The following is an 18,533-nucleotide window of genomic DNA, read 5'->3' on the forward strand; positions in this document are numbered from 1 at the left end:
TATAGCTGATCCGTGGGCAGAGGGGGGTGGGATTCGTCTCTCTCCAGCTTCTCAGGATCAATGGCCAACAGAATCTGATTTGCCCCATCTGCAAGTCTTCTGGTGTGAGAAAATAAGAAACTTTGGCCTGAAGCAATGGGGTCTGGCCACAGAAACCACAGACTTCAAAGTTCTTAGATTGAGCAAAATCTGTGATAATTGTTGGGAGTTTATGGATCTGCAGAATCCCAGTAAAGCAGGAGTACGCGTGCAACATAAGTCTGCACAAGAGGGAGGACACAAATGGTTTGGATGGAGTAAGCTAGGCACACCTCAGTTTGTGGGAGCAGTACTGAAGGAAGAAATAGTTCCATTTTATTTCAAGTTAATTGTGTGCATATTTCTCATCCCATGGTCAGACTAGACTATAGGAAACCTCTCCTTTTTTTTTTTTTTTTAACTCAGCTTCATTCCTATTCTTTGCAGATGCAAAATCACTCATGAATCTTAAAACAGCTTTTGCACAGAATCAGCTCAACTAATGAAAAAACAGAGAAGATTGCCATAATCTCTTCAATCTAAGGAGTAATATAGAGCACTGATAACATCAGGATGAGGAAGAAAGACAGACATGAGAACGATGTCCAAGTGTATTATGGATTTTTTGCAATATATTTCTTTAAAAAATATGGGGGAGGGAGAGGTGACAGTGGTTTAACAATATCATTATTTTACATCATCCTTCTCCTCTTTACTTATGGACAGGCTGATGCCGAGATTTAGCACAGGAAACAGTTTTAAGAATCCATATATTCTTGGCTACAGTTCATGCCCTCAGACTCTGCCAGAACTCCAACTGAATGTTAAATATCTAATCTACCTATGCATTTTTAATGCACGCATTAACATCATATTGAAATAACACTGAGCACTAATGGCAACTTTTTTTTTTAACAAATAAAAGGCAGAACCCAGAAACTACATTGAAACAGTAGGTGTAGCCAAAACTGACATGCACCGCAAAAACATATCATTTCTTCCCAGAGACAAGGTGTCATGCACAGTATAGTAAAGAGCATGGAATTAGATGTGACCACACTTATGGATAAGGTTTGCTGGACTGGGAGCTCTTCATTTGGAAGATTTAGGCAGGTCTGCAGTTTATTCTAGTACTTCCCCTCTGTGTGCCATCAACTAAGCCACTTTAGGTACGTTTGTCACTGAAGGCAAGATGAGTGATGGCTCTTCTGCCAATGCTCCACAGGCTTGCTGTGGAGGTGGAAGCCACACCAGTCTGTCAGCTCTCCCACACCAACCTGGGTCAGAGGAGAGACTGTGGTACAGGCACAGCACCCCATCTGTGAGGCTTTTCTGGATCCGGGGCTTGTTCTAGGGTCTATGCACAGTACTGCTCTGGGACATTTCAAGGCACTAGCTTGGTCAGAGATCTGTAACCAAGCACTGCTTTGCATATATGTTCCTTTAGAAATTACGAGGATAGTTAGAGAAATTAAACAGGGGAGATGTCTCCTCTTTCTTGCCATGGCTTCTCTTGTCTACTGAAGCACTGATGGCTTCAAGGCTAGGACTCTTCCTTAGTGTTTGTGCAGATACAGCACAAAGGAGCTTCAATTTCAGTGGCAGCTGCTAAGCACCACTGCAATACATGATAATTAATATGAATTAATTGTGTATACCAAAGAAACCAGCTGACTGGCAGGCCCTATGTACCCACTTCTGAAAAGATTATTAGCTCTTTATTTTTCTCTCTGCTTATAAATACATACATAAGTGTATATACATATTTCTTTTCCACAGAAAAATTTCAGTGATTGACCATTTAATAATAAGGTATATAAGGCTTGAGATCTGGAAAGAATGAGAAGAATGTTCCTAACATATGAAATTTTCAGGATTTTAAAATGGTGTCTTCCATTTTTTAAATTATTTCTGGAACAAACATACTAGGTTTTCATTACTGCTCAAGTCTCTGATCCATTAAGCTTTTCTCTTGAAAACAGAAAAAGACTCAGTGCAAGGGGAAGAACTGGAAACCGGCTGTTACATAAGCAATTAGGAAAAAAAAAGAGAGAGATCATCTATATCACTGGGACAATTCCCCCAAACCTAGTTCCCTCCTTCCTGCCTTTCTAAAACATAGAGCTTAAAGTATTCTTTCATTTGTATTGCCTTCTGCAATATTCTTCTTTGGTATTGCCTACTATTAATCTAAAACATGCTTACTCCGGTAGTCAGGATACAGTTCCAAGGAGTGGTGCTGGTAGAAGGTCTTTCTCCAATAGAAGGAGATAAAACTCTGGCTAGACAAAGCAGTTACAGCTCTGCAGCAGTTTACAAATGACCTAAAGTGGGATCCCTATTCAATAATCCTGCACCAAACAGAAATATTTATACTTCTAATGCAAATACCATTTCTGGGTTGTGCTTACTTATTCTGTGACTGAGACACCTGAAAGGTATGGGTACTCGGTTACATCCCAAAGGCAAACAGTATCACATTTATTTTCCTCAGGGAAACTAAATTCTCATGTCTTTACCCCAAGGTGTCCAAACACCATCATCTCCACTTCCTATTTCAGGTGCTCAAGAGCAGGCACAGTGACTTATGCTCCTGATGTTTTAGTTGCTTTTTTTTCTGGGAACATGATATGTATTTTGTCCTTGTTTCCTCTGGCAAACCTGGTACCGTGGAAACTGTGACAGGAAGAACTACCTCAGTTGCCTAAAGAATAAGCACCTAGTTCTCAACACAGCTAAAGTTAGCTGAAATTAATCCCACTCATAGTAACTGCTACTTTCTGGGTAGCTAAAAGTTACCTGTTACAAGCTGCGCATGCTGTGACAGCAGTCTTGCTTCAATCAATGCAACACCTCACACAGTGAGACATGACCCAGCTAGAGGCAGAACTGATTTCCCTGTTCTTTAAATCAGTGGATTCTGACACTGACTTTCCTTAGGACCAAAATATTTCTTTAGTATAATCATGTAAGTATGGCCTTGCTGGTTAAAAGCAAACGTCTGTGCAGTCCAACAGATTAAAAAAAGTGTCAGAAGGAAGGCTGGATAGAGTGATTATCCCCATCCCCATATGCCTTTCCAGCAGTTAGAAACTTATGTTATTTCCTGAGATTGTACTTGTGTCTACATCACTCAAAAAATACAACTTTTGTTTGGCCTAATGACAACAGATTTAATTGTTGTTGTTTTAATCTCATTACATTTGGGCTTTCAAAATGTCCTGTGGCAATGAGTTCCTCAGTGCCGTTGTCTCTTGAACGCTTACAGTGCTTCTTTTATATACGCTGTCTAATAAATTGTTCCCTCTCTCCAGTGAACCTTGTAACCTTCTTCATGAAGTTTCTAGTTCTGTATTTTCCACACCTACCTCATACTTCTTTTATTCTTCCAGGAGACCAGAATTGCAGATAGCATTCAAGATATGAGCACAGCATAGGTTTGCATGGTAACAAAAAGTATGTCTTTTATCATGCTATTTCCTTCCTAATAATTTCTAATATTCCATTTGTCTTTTTGACCACTGGCTTTGAACTGTTTTTGAAGAATTATGTGTAATGATTCCCAAATCTGTTCTGAATGGTAATAGCTCATTTAGAGTTCATAATTATGAACATTTAGTTAAGGTTGTTCTCCACCATGTGCAATACTTTGCATTTATTGACACTGAATTTCATCTACCATTTTATTACCCAATCACTTAGTTTCTCGAGCTCCTTCTGCAAGCCTTCACAGTTTTATCTTTGACTATAAATAATGTGATGTCACCATCTGGCTATGCCAATTCACTATTCACCTCTTTTCGAAAGAGAGTATTTACAAGCATTCTGTGCCTGTGGGACTACACAACCAACCTCCCTCTTCTGTGAAGCTGCCCCTGTCTTCTAAGGTCTCCAAACTGCCCTATATCTCAGGGGGACCCAGCCCATGTGGTTTTCCCCTGATCCTGCCAGAGACCCACGCTCACTCACAGCTTCTCCCCATACCAAAACTCCCTCTGTCCATTCCCTGAGCCACGCCTCCCCGTTCCACCCTGCGGGGGGAGGCGAGGAGCAGAGTTACAGTTCGCTTCCCGATCAGCCCGCCTGAAGAAGCTCCTCCCGCCCCTGATGCGAGCGCAGCCCTCCGCGCACGCCGAGCCTCCAGTGCCCTTGCTCGGCGGGACCTGGCGCGGGCGAGCCCATCGGCAAAGCACCGGCCCGGCCCGGCCCGGCCCGGCCCTGCGCAAGGCCCCCTCTGGCAGCCGCCGCCCGGCGTGGCCGCCCTGCATGGCCCCTCAGCCGGGCCGCCCTGCGTGGGCACCGCCGCGGCGCCTCGGCGTTGCTTAGGGGGCGAGCGGGAAACGAGAGTACTCGGCAGGAAGGAGGCAGGGGAGGCTGCCAGGCCTGCGGCTGATTGGTGGCTGCATGATAAACCTCCGAGATTGCACGGGAAGTGCAGGAAGCAGTACGGGACTTGAAGTTTGAAGCTTTTGGAGAGGAGTTAGTGCTGCAGTCCCTGATTCCTGCTAGCACTGCCAGTCATCCCCTGCTCCATTCGCTGCTATAGTCCTTCCCAAGCCATGGCACCGTCACACCGCGTCCCAGCAACAGTGGGGGATGAATGCTTTTACAGCAGAAGAAATAAATCCTCTTTGCTGTTCTCTTCACATCTACCCCGAAGGGAGGTGAGAGAAGAAAATTAAACTGGAGCTCTTGAAGAGGAATTGCTAATGAACAGGGAGCCCAGGACACTACCAGGGTAGTACTTTTCACCTGGGAACTTATCTGCCATAACTCAGAGCACAGGGCTTTTTGTTAGCATGCTGCTAACTGCTGGCAGACTAGCTGTGTGTACTGTAGAGCGCAGACTGAGAAAAGCTGAGAAAGATGTAGTTTTCTAGTTAGTTCTTCACTTGCTCAGAGAGAGAGCACTGAGAATGGAGGGTTCATCTCCCTCACTCTGGGCAGCACTTTGTGTTGATGCAAAAGCCAGTGCTGTAAAAGATAACTACCTCATCAGGCTCATGCCATGCAACAGTATAAAGTAGCCTGTTTGGGACTCTGTGTTAACTTACATAGTTCCATGGATGTTAGATGCAGCATCTCAGTACAGCAATGTTCAGCACAATCCTACCTGGAGGAACCAGCATGTTTGAAGCAAGCCCATACATCTCTGCATTGCACTGTGTTGACATGCCCTGATGCACCTAGAAGGAAGTTCAAATACAAATGCTTAAACTACAGGCATGGTTTAGCTCATCTCAGTACAGCCCATTCCAGCAAAGGCAGTATGAAGACATAACAAGATTTTTATAATATTTTTGTTTTCATAAGATCACTACATTAATTGAGCACCTCTCATCTTACAGAAATGTCTCCTTGTTCAATACCTTTACAAGCACCTAGCACAAGGAGATTCTTAGGTGCTAAAGGAGAGGTGAGCTGTAAACTCAGTCTAGTGCCCTGAGAAGTCCAGGTGGAAGCTACATTTCAGAGAATTAAGCAACCACCGACTGCAAACTCAGTGAATAATATGACGACAGTCCCCGCATTAGTAGAAAATTGCATCAGTTTGGAGCATGTTTCCAAGCCTGCAGCTTCCAACCTTTATTTGTGACTGCAGGCCATCGGTCTGAATGCTACATGCTTGGACTCTGCATGGAGAGGACTCACTGCAAGGTTGAGTGCAGCCATGATGTGAAGGAAGACCTGTGAAGACAGAGCCATTCCCTTTTTCTCTGACCTAGTACCTGTGCTCTTTGGCCTGGGTGAAACTTCAGATGACAAATGAGGCATTAAATCATCCTCAATCAGAAGGCTTTGTAACAGTTGTAAGACAAAAAGCAAAACCTCATCTGATCAATATTCCAGGCCAGCCAACACATGAATCAGGTACATTGCACAAATTGCAAATGGCTTCACTCCTTTTGTCTGTTCCTCCAAATGCTCCCTGTATTTAGTGTAAGCCAAACCCTAGTGCTTTTCTCAGCCATGAACTAAGTCTATACAAGCAATGTAGAAAGTGCATTAACCTTATTTCCTCCACACTAAAGGTCTCTAGTGCACTTGAAGTCCAGTACTTGAGCTGTGGTCCAGTAATACTCAGCCAGCATCCCAGGCAGGAATCTTGACTGCATGGATCATAAAAAGTACACAGATCATTTGTTGGGTCATGTTTTGCCATGCAGAAGGTGGCTAAGGAAATGCTTGTTGTCATTCTCTCTCAGGAAGCAAATAAAAATATTCTCAGGCTGCACTCATCACAGCTTCCTCATCACAGCCACAAGCTGTTCAAACTCACTCTCTCTTTGTGTCTTTAAAACACTCTCTATGTATTTGGTCTTCTAAAAGGTCACCAGGAAGATTTGTTAACAATTCACTGTGGAGACAAAAGGGGGAGGAGAAGCTAACCATTAACACTGAAGAGCAACTGCAAACTGGGCAGGCACGAGTCAGGTTAAGCAACCAGCTTGTACATGAGGTTTAAGATGTTGTTTGCCCATCTTTCTCCCTGCTCCAGCTGCAAATAGAAGAGAGATGCAAGCTGGATTAATCTTTCTTATAAAAAAGTGGAGTCTGGCACAGTCAACAGGCTAAGGACACTTGCACTCTCTTTGGACTAAAGTATCCTGCATTTGGCTAGCTCAGTTACACATCGTGAAAAGTTCTTAATGGGAAGATTTTTGTGGAAGGCAGAGACTTGTCTTTTTTGAGGGTGAAGCAGGAAATAAAAAGATTAAGCTGCAGCTCTCCTTCATTCTCTGTATGCCCATTATCCAGGCTGGATATTAACTGTGCAGTCACCTGTGGATGCTACGCTATTTCCACATCCAAAGAGGACATCTGCATAGTGCTGCACGGTCCCAAATGGGACATTGTCTCTGCTGGACATTGGCTGGAACATGTCCACACTGACATGGTCTCTCATCACATCCTCTTCTCTATTTCATCTTCTCTGTATGCTCTCTACCTTATTTCAAAAGCATTCAGTGCCAGCTCTCTTACTGCTTTTTGTGAATTGTGTTATGCTGTCTGTATCGCTATTACCTTGCATTGTCAAGAGAAAACAGTACTTGGCTATGTACAACTCTGTGTTTATGTGTGCATGTGCAATTTTTTTACTGCTGTGTAACTGGGACATATTAAGGTGGAGCTAACTGAACATTTAGCCATTTAGCTTGCTATGCTTGAGGTGGATTTTTATTGTAATGTGGTATTTCTGTTATGAACTATAAGCCTCAAGTCCAAAATGTGCATCTTCAGGACTCTTGAATTCAAAATACAGTCTCAGAAAATTAATATTTCAGATGCATTTGGTAGTTCTAACACTTGGGTATTAGGTGACATGGTGCAAGCTTGATCCAGACACCATTTCAATCAAAGGAACTTTTTATTTGACTTTTATGGGAGCCAAGTTGAGCCCTGAACATGCAGTGTTTCACCTTTTTTCAATGTTTAAGTGAAACTACAAATCTTCAGTTATAAGCAGGAGGATGCTTGAATGCAGCATTCAAATTCCTTGGCAGTAGACTTTTGTTTATTTAGAGTACAATTTCTAAATAACCAATGCCAGAATGTGAAATGGGATCTAGACGTACTTCCTGTGTCATTATTGTTAGTCAAGTGACAGATTACATGTATTGTTAACTGAGCACTGATTTAAAGGTGACAGACTTCAAGATCTAAAACTAATGTGAGTTTACACTCCATATTCTTCATAGTTCCTCAAAGGAGTAAAATAAACTTATTATTTAAAATATGGATTGATGGGTAATTATAAACCGATTCTTAACCTCATCTTATCTCTACCATTAGTGTACTAGAATGTAAATGAAATTTAGAAAAGTGTTTACAAAAAACCCCACCAAAGCTGACAGTGGCTGTCTTGTGTATTCACCTAGCCATGTCAACAGTATAGGGATGGCAATTAGTATGTGGTGTCTGCAGGGAAGTTCCTGCAGATAAAGCACATACAAGTCTGTACCTGCCTTTGAGACAGAGGAACAAATTTGCATGATGCCCAGGACAGATTAATGCACAGGCATATGTCTGGGGCTTCCACTCTGCTCTGAGGACAGCAACATCTCTGTTTTCAATATTGAGAAATGCTTTTAGCCCTCCTGGCCATGAAGGAAAGCTGGCAACGGCAACCTGCATGTCACAGAGAAACATCTGCTTGAATCTGCTTCAGCATCGAGCAGAGGGAAGGGCTGTACCTAAAGCTAAAGGGAAATTACAGGGACTTTTTTTTTTTCCTAAATAAGTAAAGAAGACAGAAAATATTTTTCATTTTTAAAAAATGCTGTTTTCATGAATTTCGTAAAAAGAGCACTGACAATCTGAAAACGTTTTCATTTTCAAAACTTGCTCCCATAATAATACAACTAAATGGAACATTTCAGCCAATTACTTTTATTTTTGGCAACCTAAACTGTGAATAAGCTTCAGTATTCAGTCAGAAAGGAGACTCACAGCCCTGTTACATTACCACTAGTGTAGACAGGGTTGGCGAGAGAGGGAGAGACCTTGCACAAGCTGCCCCTAACAGCCTTCACCCATCCTTGACTAGATTTCTATTTGGTTATGCAAGGGGGCTTCTCAGTGACTTGCTTTGGCCATGCACAGCTCAGCTGCTCTGCACTCCGTTGACATGCGGTGGGGATAAATTTTCATTTTCTCCTCAGAATGGGCCATAGAAACATCAACTGGATCAGAAAATAGCACTACTTTTGTAGCCCTTTTCAGTGCCTCACCAGTGGCTGACAGCTCATCACCAGAGAAGGCTGAATGAGCCAGGAACAAACTATGAGGAGGGGTGATCTACCTAGCAGCTCCCATCTCTTGCCTTCTGGGCTGAAAAATGCCCTTTTGTCCCTCTCAGTGGCTGTCTGAACCAGACAATCCTCATCTGCCACCTGCCTCACTTTCCTTGTCTTCAGCAGAGTGCTGGGGCACGTGCCACAGCCACCGTGGTTTTAGTACCTAGTGGGAGTTTCGAAGGACACAATGGATTAAAATGAGCAGAAGGAAGGGGGTTGGGGGCCACCACTGAGGAAGAAAGAATACATGCAAATGAGTCACTTTTCAGGTAATTCATTAGTCCTGCCTGTGAGACAGATTCTCCCATCTTCTGCAGGAGTCCAGCCATCTACAAAAGCTTTTATGATGTCCTAATGCATTTGTCTCTTAATGTGTAAGCAGAAGCAATCTCAAGTCTGGCATTGCCTTAGCTTTCCAGTACTTGACTCTGCAGCCTCAGCTAATAATGTTCTTCAGACAGACATTCCGGTATGTGATTTTATGGATAAAAAGCAGACAGTGCACTTGAAGAGAGGTCAGGTTGGCACACAACTACAGAAAGGTTGCTTTACTACTATGAACTGCAAGGGAAAAAAGAAAAAAACCCAGCTATATAGCCCAGACTTTTCATAGCCTGTGACAGAGGCACACCAGAAAATACAGAAATATTTTTAAAATATCTGTGGTTATAAAAACATGGGATGGCTTCTTGCAGGATATTTATTTGAAATGCGTGAAAGCAACTAGTGTTAGGTGTCACCCAGGGGAACCAAACTAGGGTTTTTCTTACCCAAAGGCATAGGCAGCTTTAGCAGCTGGAGTTAAACTTTGGCTCAAGTGTGCATAGTTTGTGGGCCAGAACACAGAAGGACCTGCAGTCAGCTGCAGGTCAGAAGTGACCATTTCCCTGAAGTCTGAGTTCTCATGCTGCTACATGAGTGGAAATACCATGACTCAGAGAGCAACTTAAGAAGGAATAACACCCAAACCATACTTTTGCCCTGTAATCAGACAATTTATTCCAGTATGCAACTCAAACCCCCAGCAGACCCCCATGCGTCTGTGTAGCTTTGGAGATGTTCTGCCCTTATCCAAACCCTAATAGTGACTTGCTGCTCCCCTTCAAAGATCCTGTAATTCCCTGAGCTGCAAGAGCCTCTCTCTTCCACTGCCTCTGCTACTTCAGCACTTGGCCTTCCTCTGGAGGGATGCAGCAAGGAAGCTCTTAATGGGCCCCCATGGGACATCACAGGGAAGTCCAGGAGTGAGGAAGAACATCAGGCACATAATTCATGACCTGCCTCAGGCAGAAGGGGTCAAACAGCAGCAGCAACAACAACAAAAAAGCTAGAGTGGATCAATAGGAGCTCCCACTGGATCATGTTAAACAAAACAAAATGCTGAAAGCCTAGGAATATTGTGCACTTCATAATTTTCCTAGGATCCCCAGGAAGAGGACAGGGAAAGTTGCAATGCTATCGAAGTGGAGGGAAGGAGCCTGGGGAGGGCTGGCTCAGGAGGGGAGAGGACTGCCAGGGGAGAGGAGTTCATATCTCCTCTGTAAGTGGATGAATGTCTACTTTGTGGTACTGCAGGTGGTATTTTTCCTTCTCTAGTCTGGACACAGATACTTTGTGCTCACCCAAGAGGGCTTCAGTGGACTGTTTGCTTGTTTTGCCATTCTGCATTCTGGCCAGCCTGACATGGCTGTCCCTGGCAGAGGTTGAAATTTTGATGTATTGTCTAAATTTGGAAGTGACCTTTTCCCTAGGTTTTGTAAGCAAAACTAATGAATCACTACAGTGCAATCTCTTTTACTCTCTCTTCATGGAGTTTGACCTGAATTATAGCACTGATGAAGATGATGTGTTGACAGGACAGGTTGCAAGGATACTATCTCCCAGTCTGAACTGCTCCTGCCCAGTATCTTCGCCTGTTTTAAAGACTTTTTTGTCTAGTTCTCACTCCTCTGTCAACAAAGAGTTTATTCTCATCTTGGGACTCCCTTTGTATGGCTCTGAGGACACATCTTCATGCCCTCCTGCCATTCCTGTTCAGGACCTACAGAGGAATTCAATAATACAAACCATCCCAGCTTCCAGCTCACCCTTAAGGTCTCATCAGGTAAAAGGCTGTTTGACCCAGCAGGGCCCTACACTTTGTGGGAGAAGTAGGGTTTGGGGTATTCAACAGGAAAAAGCATGAATGATTGTCAATTTTCCCATTACTAATTTCTTTAAAAATGCATGTCTAGGTGCTGGGAAGTCTAAAGTTTAAAGAAGATAGGACAACTCTCAGTTTCTCTTGTGCTTCCTAGAACAAGTCACCTAAAAAAGGGGGCTTTAGTGACCAGCCTTTGACTGATTTTAATTTACTGTCTTTCTTTATAGATATTATATGCTCTCTACAGCTTCCTGAGTAGGGGAAGTGAAGGGGGAGGTGCTGATCTCTTCTCCCTGGTATCCAGTGATAGGACACGTGGGAATGGTTCAAAGCTGCACCAGGGGAGGTTTAGAATGGACATTAGGAAGCATTTCTTTACTGGGAAGGTGGTCAAACATTGGAAGAGGCTTCCTAGACAGGTGGTCGATGCCCCAAGCCTGTCAGTGTTTAAAAGGCATTTGGACAATGCCCTTAATGACATGCTTTAACTTGGTCAGCCCTGAACTGGTCAGGCAGTTAGACTACATGATCATTGTAGGTTCTTTCCAACTGAAATACTTCTATTCTATTCTATTCTATTCTATTCTATTCTATTCTATTCTATTCTATTCTATTCCTGTAATTCTATTCTATTCCTGTAATTCTTTCCCACCCTGCAAAGCTGCAGAAGTCAATATATGCAAAAGATCAAGGTTGGTTTTGGATCATAAATCATGGGGTTTACTGTGTCAAGTAACTGCAGGAGAATCTTTGCATGGAAATCAGGTGGATAAGAGTATCACTTTACATTCTGTGACATCTTTTCACCATGGGGATGACTCAGCTTCAGGTGGAAGACAAGGATGCAAGACAATTTTCACTTCCCCATCTGGGCAGTTGCAGCCCTCGTGTGCTGTCCCCTAGGACACGCTGCCCTCTCCTGCTTGTCTTTGAGAGATAGAAATGGTTCAACCAGTGATCATCTAATACTGGCTCTGTCAGCCTGAACATTGAATTCATTACTGGTAGCTAAAGCACTGTTTCACAATACTGTTTGCAAAGCCCATCATGTGAAAGGTGTTGACTGGTTAAAATCCATGCAGGGTGTCAGAGCCAGTTGGGAACTTTATGACACAGTAATGCTTTTTTCTTGTGGAAATCAAAGCAATTTTAGAGAAAGGTAAGGTTGGCAAACTTGTACACACTGAAATCTGTGACCATTCCAGACAGATAAAAGCCCTGCTATTCATGAAATATAGAATTTCTTTATGCCCATATAAATTATTTATGCAATAACTGTTTTTCAGAATACCTCACAGACTGGACTGCTGGATTTGAGAAAAATAACTATGGAAATAGGGGAAAGCCTTTGAAAAAAGTAGGCTTAACAATATAATATGACTAGGTAGTTAACTATGCCTCCTTTTAATCAGGGCAGACAGCAGCCTTAAGAAAAACATAGGTAATATAACTTCCTGAATGTTTTTTAGCAAACAGCTGTTTTTCGAATTCCATGTAGGACACTGGGTCAGCAGCAAATACATGCATTTGCTCTGTACACACAGAGCACTACACCACTAGGCTGCTGGTGATTTGATTCACAATTCATTAAAAAAAAATTATGAAAATTCTTCAAATTCTTGAAACATGTTGTTCCAACAATTTTTAAAAGATTGTTTTTCCATGTTTGAGGTTGCTTTATTTAAAAATAAATTAATTATGGTGAAAAAATAATTGAAAGTTCAACAGCAAGACAAAATATTATGATCAAAATGAAATGGTTCTATTGAGCTGAGACTATTGAAAGGAAAAAAAATCCCTTTTTTTTTTGAGTTGTTGAGAGTTTGACTTTTTGTTCTGATTTGGTGTAGGAGCATCTCTTCAATTCTCAGAATATTCCCAGCACAAGAAGGCTGCTTCCCATGAAACCGTACACAGGAGGTGAATGACTCTAGACCAGTCTTCTCAGGAATGGGACAGTAGCTGGCAGCTCCACCCCATTAGTATAGCATAAACATTTCCCATACAGCCAAAACACTGAGGGTCAGCTCAACATCACTGACTTCTGCCTAATGCTAGGCTCCCTTTGATTGTGTGTGCTTTTTTTCATATCAGCACATTGAAAAAAGCTGTCTACTGAAACAAAACAGTCCAGTGCACACATGGTTAAGAACACAGGACAAAAAGGGTCAGTCTCACACTCCCAACCTGTGCATTGCATGGTCAATTTGAAGGTGGGGGGGCGGGTTACCATACTCTAGGCACTTAATTTTTAGATGATTAAACTACTTCTTGCAGCTTTCTCTCTTGAAAATGTAGACACAAGTACTTCCTGAAGGAGGTTAGGAACACCTCTTTCAGGCATTTACCTGAGGATAGTTTGGACTGCCCATTTGGAAGTGCCAGTCTCCTCCCCATTGGCAAAAACGAAACAGGTTGCCATAGCACTGTTTAAAAGATTATCTTCTGCTGGGCATCTCCATAATGGAAAATGGAGTGAAGGCCTCATTTTTTAACTGCAGATACCACTACAAAACAACAGCAATCCAGTGTAGCACTAGTGATTCATGGGAGGATTCAGTGCCTTCTCCACATCTGGGTGATGAAGAACTGTTCTGGGACACAGGAAGTTCATTTTCATGCATCACTATGGACTTTTATTCACTACCAAGCTACAACTAATTTGAAATAATTAGCTAGAGGTCTTAGACTTTTTGTTTTACTCTATTACCTGTTCCTGGAGCACTTTTTTTTTAATTTCCTGGAGAATTGGTTTTATTTCTGTACATGTAGTCTCTGTAGCCTTCTTCAGTATGTGGGGAGAATTGTTGTGCTTCCCATGTTTGCAAGGGTGGCCTACATTAAGCACATTCCTTCTTTATTTTAAACTTTCTGTCAGCTAAACAGCAGACGGATTAAAGCTAGTTTATAGCCATGCTGGAGAGTTCTCCATGGCAATTGCTGGTCAGAGGCTGAAATGCTATGAAAAGCACAACCTTTGATCTGTCCGTCCCTTCCCACAAGTAACAGCTCCTGCTCTGTTCCAAGCAAAGAGCCAGGCTCCCCATAATTGGATTAACTAAAGATTTTTGATAGAAAAACCTCTACAAAGGGCTTGAGGGGCCTGGCAGGGGAGAAGCAGCATTATGAAATAGAAGAATGGATTAAACAGAGGAAGTTGCTAAAAAACCACCACCAAACTTTGTAATCAGTGACCTGGACTCAAACTTTTGTGTGCTTCCTCTTGCCGTGCTGCTGCTGCTGTTGTTATTATTTTTGGCCTGGGAGAAATATCTTTCTGAGTCCATTTCACCTTGATGGCTTATTGATGCCATTTTAAATGTCAATTGATAATAATTGTGCCATAAAAAACCCATAATAAATGTTATCAGTTTAAACCTACAGTGTCCCTTTTATTAATATTTCTAATTTATGAGCTTGTTGAGAAATCTATGGAGACAACAGGGCTAATAAATCTGAGGTTAAAAGGACTCCAGAAGGCATGCTGCATGGGCTTTCTGCTAGATCACTGCCAGCTGTTGAACTTTGAGAAGATCAGAGCAGCTCAGCTAGCACTGGGGAGATTGTCAGAGTCCAGTAAAGCATAAAGGATGGAAGACAACCTACAAAGACATTAGGCTCCAGAGATGACATGGGCAATTTGCAGCCGCACCATCACTGGCAACTGCCTGTGCCCCTGTGCACTGGTGCCTCTGACTGCCTGAGCTCATAGACTTGCTCTGAACAGATGACTGAGCACAAGCCCTTGGATGTGGTGTGAACTGCAGCATCCATGCTGTGCATAAATACTGGACAGCTCTGACTCTGAGTCACATACAGACTCAGAGCTTAAAGGAGATGCTTCAGAGGCGTCAGGTGGAATATCATCCTGTTATCATCTTTATCCAGAGGAAGAGACCAGTGGGGCAGGAATGGTCATGCTTTCTGACTGGCAGCATAAATACAATTCTTCTTCCTCTTCAAGACAGGCAATATAGGACAAAAAACTCCCAAGTATTGATCCCAGGTTGATTTCGAGTCTGCACATCCAGGATTTTTCACTTTCTGAAAGCACACCATATTTTAAAAACCTCACAGGCTTTGTGGACCTCTAGATTTGCCTGGCACAGGCAGAATGAGTTGAGAAAATCAACACAGCACGATCTTGCTCTAGACAGCTGCCTTCTGGTGTAAAGAGTTGCCTTCAGAGCTCAGCAACCCCAGGGAAAGATGTGTTTCCTGCCTCAAGGAATTTATAGACTAAATTAGACAGGTAGCACAATAATTGTAACAAATGAAAGTCATCTGCATTTCCAGGTCAAGCAGAAATGTAAAAATATCCCCAAACTACCCTACAAAAGCCATCATATTAGAACTTGACAGAATAATAACTTCTTCATTCTGTGGTAATTTAAAAGTAAATAATTTATTGTTTTGAACATAAATAATTTGTTACATTTCAGCAACTCAATCCTTTGAAAAAGGGGGTCAACTGAACTATTTTAATTTGCAAAATGTTCATTTGCATTTCAAACTTCTATTTTTTGCCGCTCATCTTTATTTTAACATAATACAAAGCAAAGAAATTCCAAACTACCAGTCATTCCAAAGAAAGTATTTAATTTTTTTAGTTAATGGAATAGTATTTACCACTATTTCTTCCAATTTTTTATTAAAAAATATTTAAATGTTCAAGTCTTTTGGTATTATTTAAACATTTTGATAACAAATCTGCCTTTTTTTCTGAAGAAACTTTTGTACGCAAAACATGGGATTTATGCATCATTACACTGCTGCTTTCTAATCCTCTTTCAAGAGTTGTCTCTTATTCATCCTATTTCCCGATTTAGTGCTGGTTGTGTTTTTCTGTATAGAAGAACAAAAATATATTTCTCAGTCGGCATTGCCTTCAGTTTTAATAAAAAGAACAATACAATAAGACACAACAAAAATAAAGCCTTCACAAGGAAGCTTTCAAGTTGTAAATTTGCATGTGCTCATCTCATTTAAACAAACACAGAAAATCAACTTGTCCCTGTGAGCAGCAGGGAGGTTTGAAGGTGCAGACTAAGACAGAATAGTTATACAAACAGGCATGGTTTGGTTTTGTGACATGCAACTACAGCGTTGTCTCAGCAGGTGCCTACCCACAGTGAGCAGGTGGTGGTGGAGACAGGCAGCGTATACTCTCTGAATACGGAGATACTCTGGTTTCACTTGGTACATGTTGTCAGTGTGATCACTGAATAAAGGTATTTCACTGAGATGAAAACTTGGAGTGTGCCTGTCTCAGCTCTCTTTTCTTCAGAAAATTTTTAACACAGAGGTACATGTATTTCTTTGGGAGCTGGTGTGAGTGTTCATAGAGACATAACTGCCAGAAGGCTACGTTTCTTCCTTTCAGAATGGTGTGTATTTAACTCAGCAAAAATGGAGCTGGAGCAAAGAGGAGGAATAGGAGGTGTATTTTTTGCCCTGAGAGTCTCTAGGCTAATTTACCCAGCCAGTGATCTCCAAAGTTGGGACTTATCAGACTTTCTGGTGAAATCCTCCTCCTCCCCCTGCAGCAAGAAATTAGCCACTTGAACACAAAGAGGCTTTAATAACAAACCAAAGCCAAAGCTTTCCACAGCAAAGGAAAATGTGTCCTTTCTTGGGCTTCACTTGGCAACTGAAGCAGACAAATCCATGGGCTTCACTCCTGCACCTACATAGAGCCTTCAGAAAAAAGGACAGCAGGGGAGGCTTAAAAAACAGAGGCTCCTGGTCCCTAAAGCTGGTTGCCCTGTGCCTGGAAGCTTTCAGATAAAAGGTAGCACAGTAAACATCAGAGTCCAGACACTGTCATATATGCTAAATTAATACACTGAAGGCTGGGTCAAGGACATTCAACTCATGACATCTGGAAAGTGAGTAAGATTTGAAGCCATTGCTCTGTAGGAAGCCAGTAAAAGCAAGATCTGCCCCTTTTTTAGTGCCTTAGGCAAGCTGAGTAGGGAAAGTAAGGCATTTGTAAAAGAATGCACCAGGTTTCTCCTTGTGCTTTTTCATGGGTGTTGCATCAGGAATCACAAGGAAGAGGGCAGTTTTCATAGAGGGTGCAGATTCAGAGCATATTCCTTTCCCTTCCCTCTGCATACTCTTCTTAGCCTATAAATTACCCACTCCCTCATTCTACCTAAGCAGAGAAGGGGAAGACATCCCTCTTTGTGTGCCCAGCCAGAATCACAGCCACTGTCAACAAAGCAGGAGAGGACGGCTTGGCCAGAGCAGCATCCCTCTGCGTGCACTCATTGAAATGTCCTCTACTTACGGAAAGGGCTACAAGACCTTTTGCACCCACGCAACAGCTGTCACCTCATCACACAACCAGGAATGCACAAGATCCTCCTTTACAAAACGGCTCCATTGAGCCACTGGGCAGAGGGATGCAAAGGGAGCAAAGAAAAGCACTTCCCACTCTCTACCCCATGCATTTCATCAGTGTGAAGGGCACTCGCCTGTCTACCCTGTCACCCGGGGAGAAGCTTGATTAATAAAATCAGATAATTAAATAGTCTTCATCATGACTGGCTGCACCATTTTTTTACGTCTCTGATTGTTCTTTTCCCCACCGCCCCCACCACTTTTCCAGTATCTTGAATCTGAAAAAAGCCGAAATCCTTTCATCTTATCAGGTGTGGTTTATTGCCCCCTGGTTATACAGTAATTTTGGTCTCCACTCCATGAAGAGGTCATATGATGGGATATCGGCTCAAGAATTGTCAGTTCATTGGTCAAATAAGGCAGAGCCTGCCAATACAATTATAAGAGTCTGATAAGGAAGGCACAGAGAAGAATCAGCAGGAGAGGGAGACACAACCATAGCAATTTAAAAGGTGAGGGGCAATCCCACAAGGCAGCATGAAATGGCACTTGGGAAGGGAGAGGGAAGGAATGGGAGTGTATCTAACCACACATTCTTCCCAAAATAAAAATTAACGAGAAGACAGAAGAGGTTCAGGAAAGGAATAGCTGGCATTCAACCACATTATCCGGGAAATCTTCTCCCCCTTCGGTGGACATCTGGCTGGGAGGTGCAAGTGATTGGTGGGATGATTATCAGGCTAGCTTGTCTCATAGCTCAGGAGAGAAAGAACATAATGTTTTATCTTTAGGAGTATAGATGGGGAGTAGAGGACACTAATTCCTATTCTAAAGCATGTTGCAAGGGCCATCTCTTTTTCTCTTGTGACTGATAAGATGGGGTGAATTTGAAAAGCATCTGTTTGGAAAGTTCAGAGGGTTTCCAAAGTAGTAGAAAAGAGAATCTGATCCAAAGATAATGGCTGGGGGGGATGGCTGAAGGATAACCTGGGAATTGCTGGTGAGGGAGGTTTCCATGAGTGACACCTCTTTGTATGCAAGAGAAGTTTAGAGGGTGTCTCTCTTGATAGTAAACGGCACAAGGGACAAGTATTCATCCTGTCGATTATTTTCTTAACTCCATAATAGTAAAAATCCAGTGGGCTTGTCACAGATTTCAGCCTGAAAACAGAAAAGGAGGATAACTGCCCCACAAACAGGATGTACCAGAAAGAAGCAACCCTTCCCAA

The sequence above is a fragment of the Strix aluco genome, chromosome 5, assembly GCF_031877795.1.
Source record: "Strix aluco isolate bStrAlu1 chromosome 5, bStrAlu1.hap1, whole genome shotgun sequence".
NCBI lineage: Eukaryota > Metazoa > Chordata > Aves > Strigiformes > Strigidae > Strix > Strix aluco.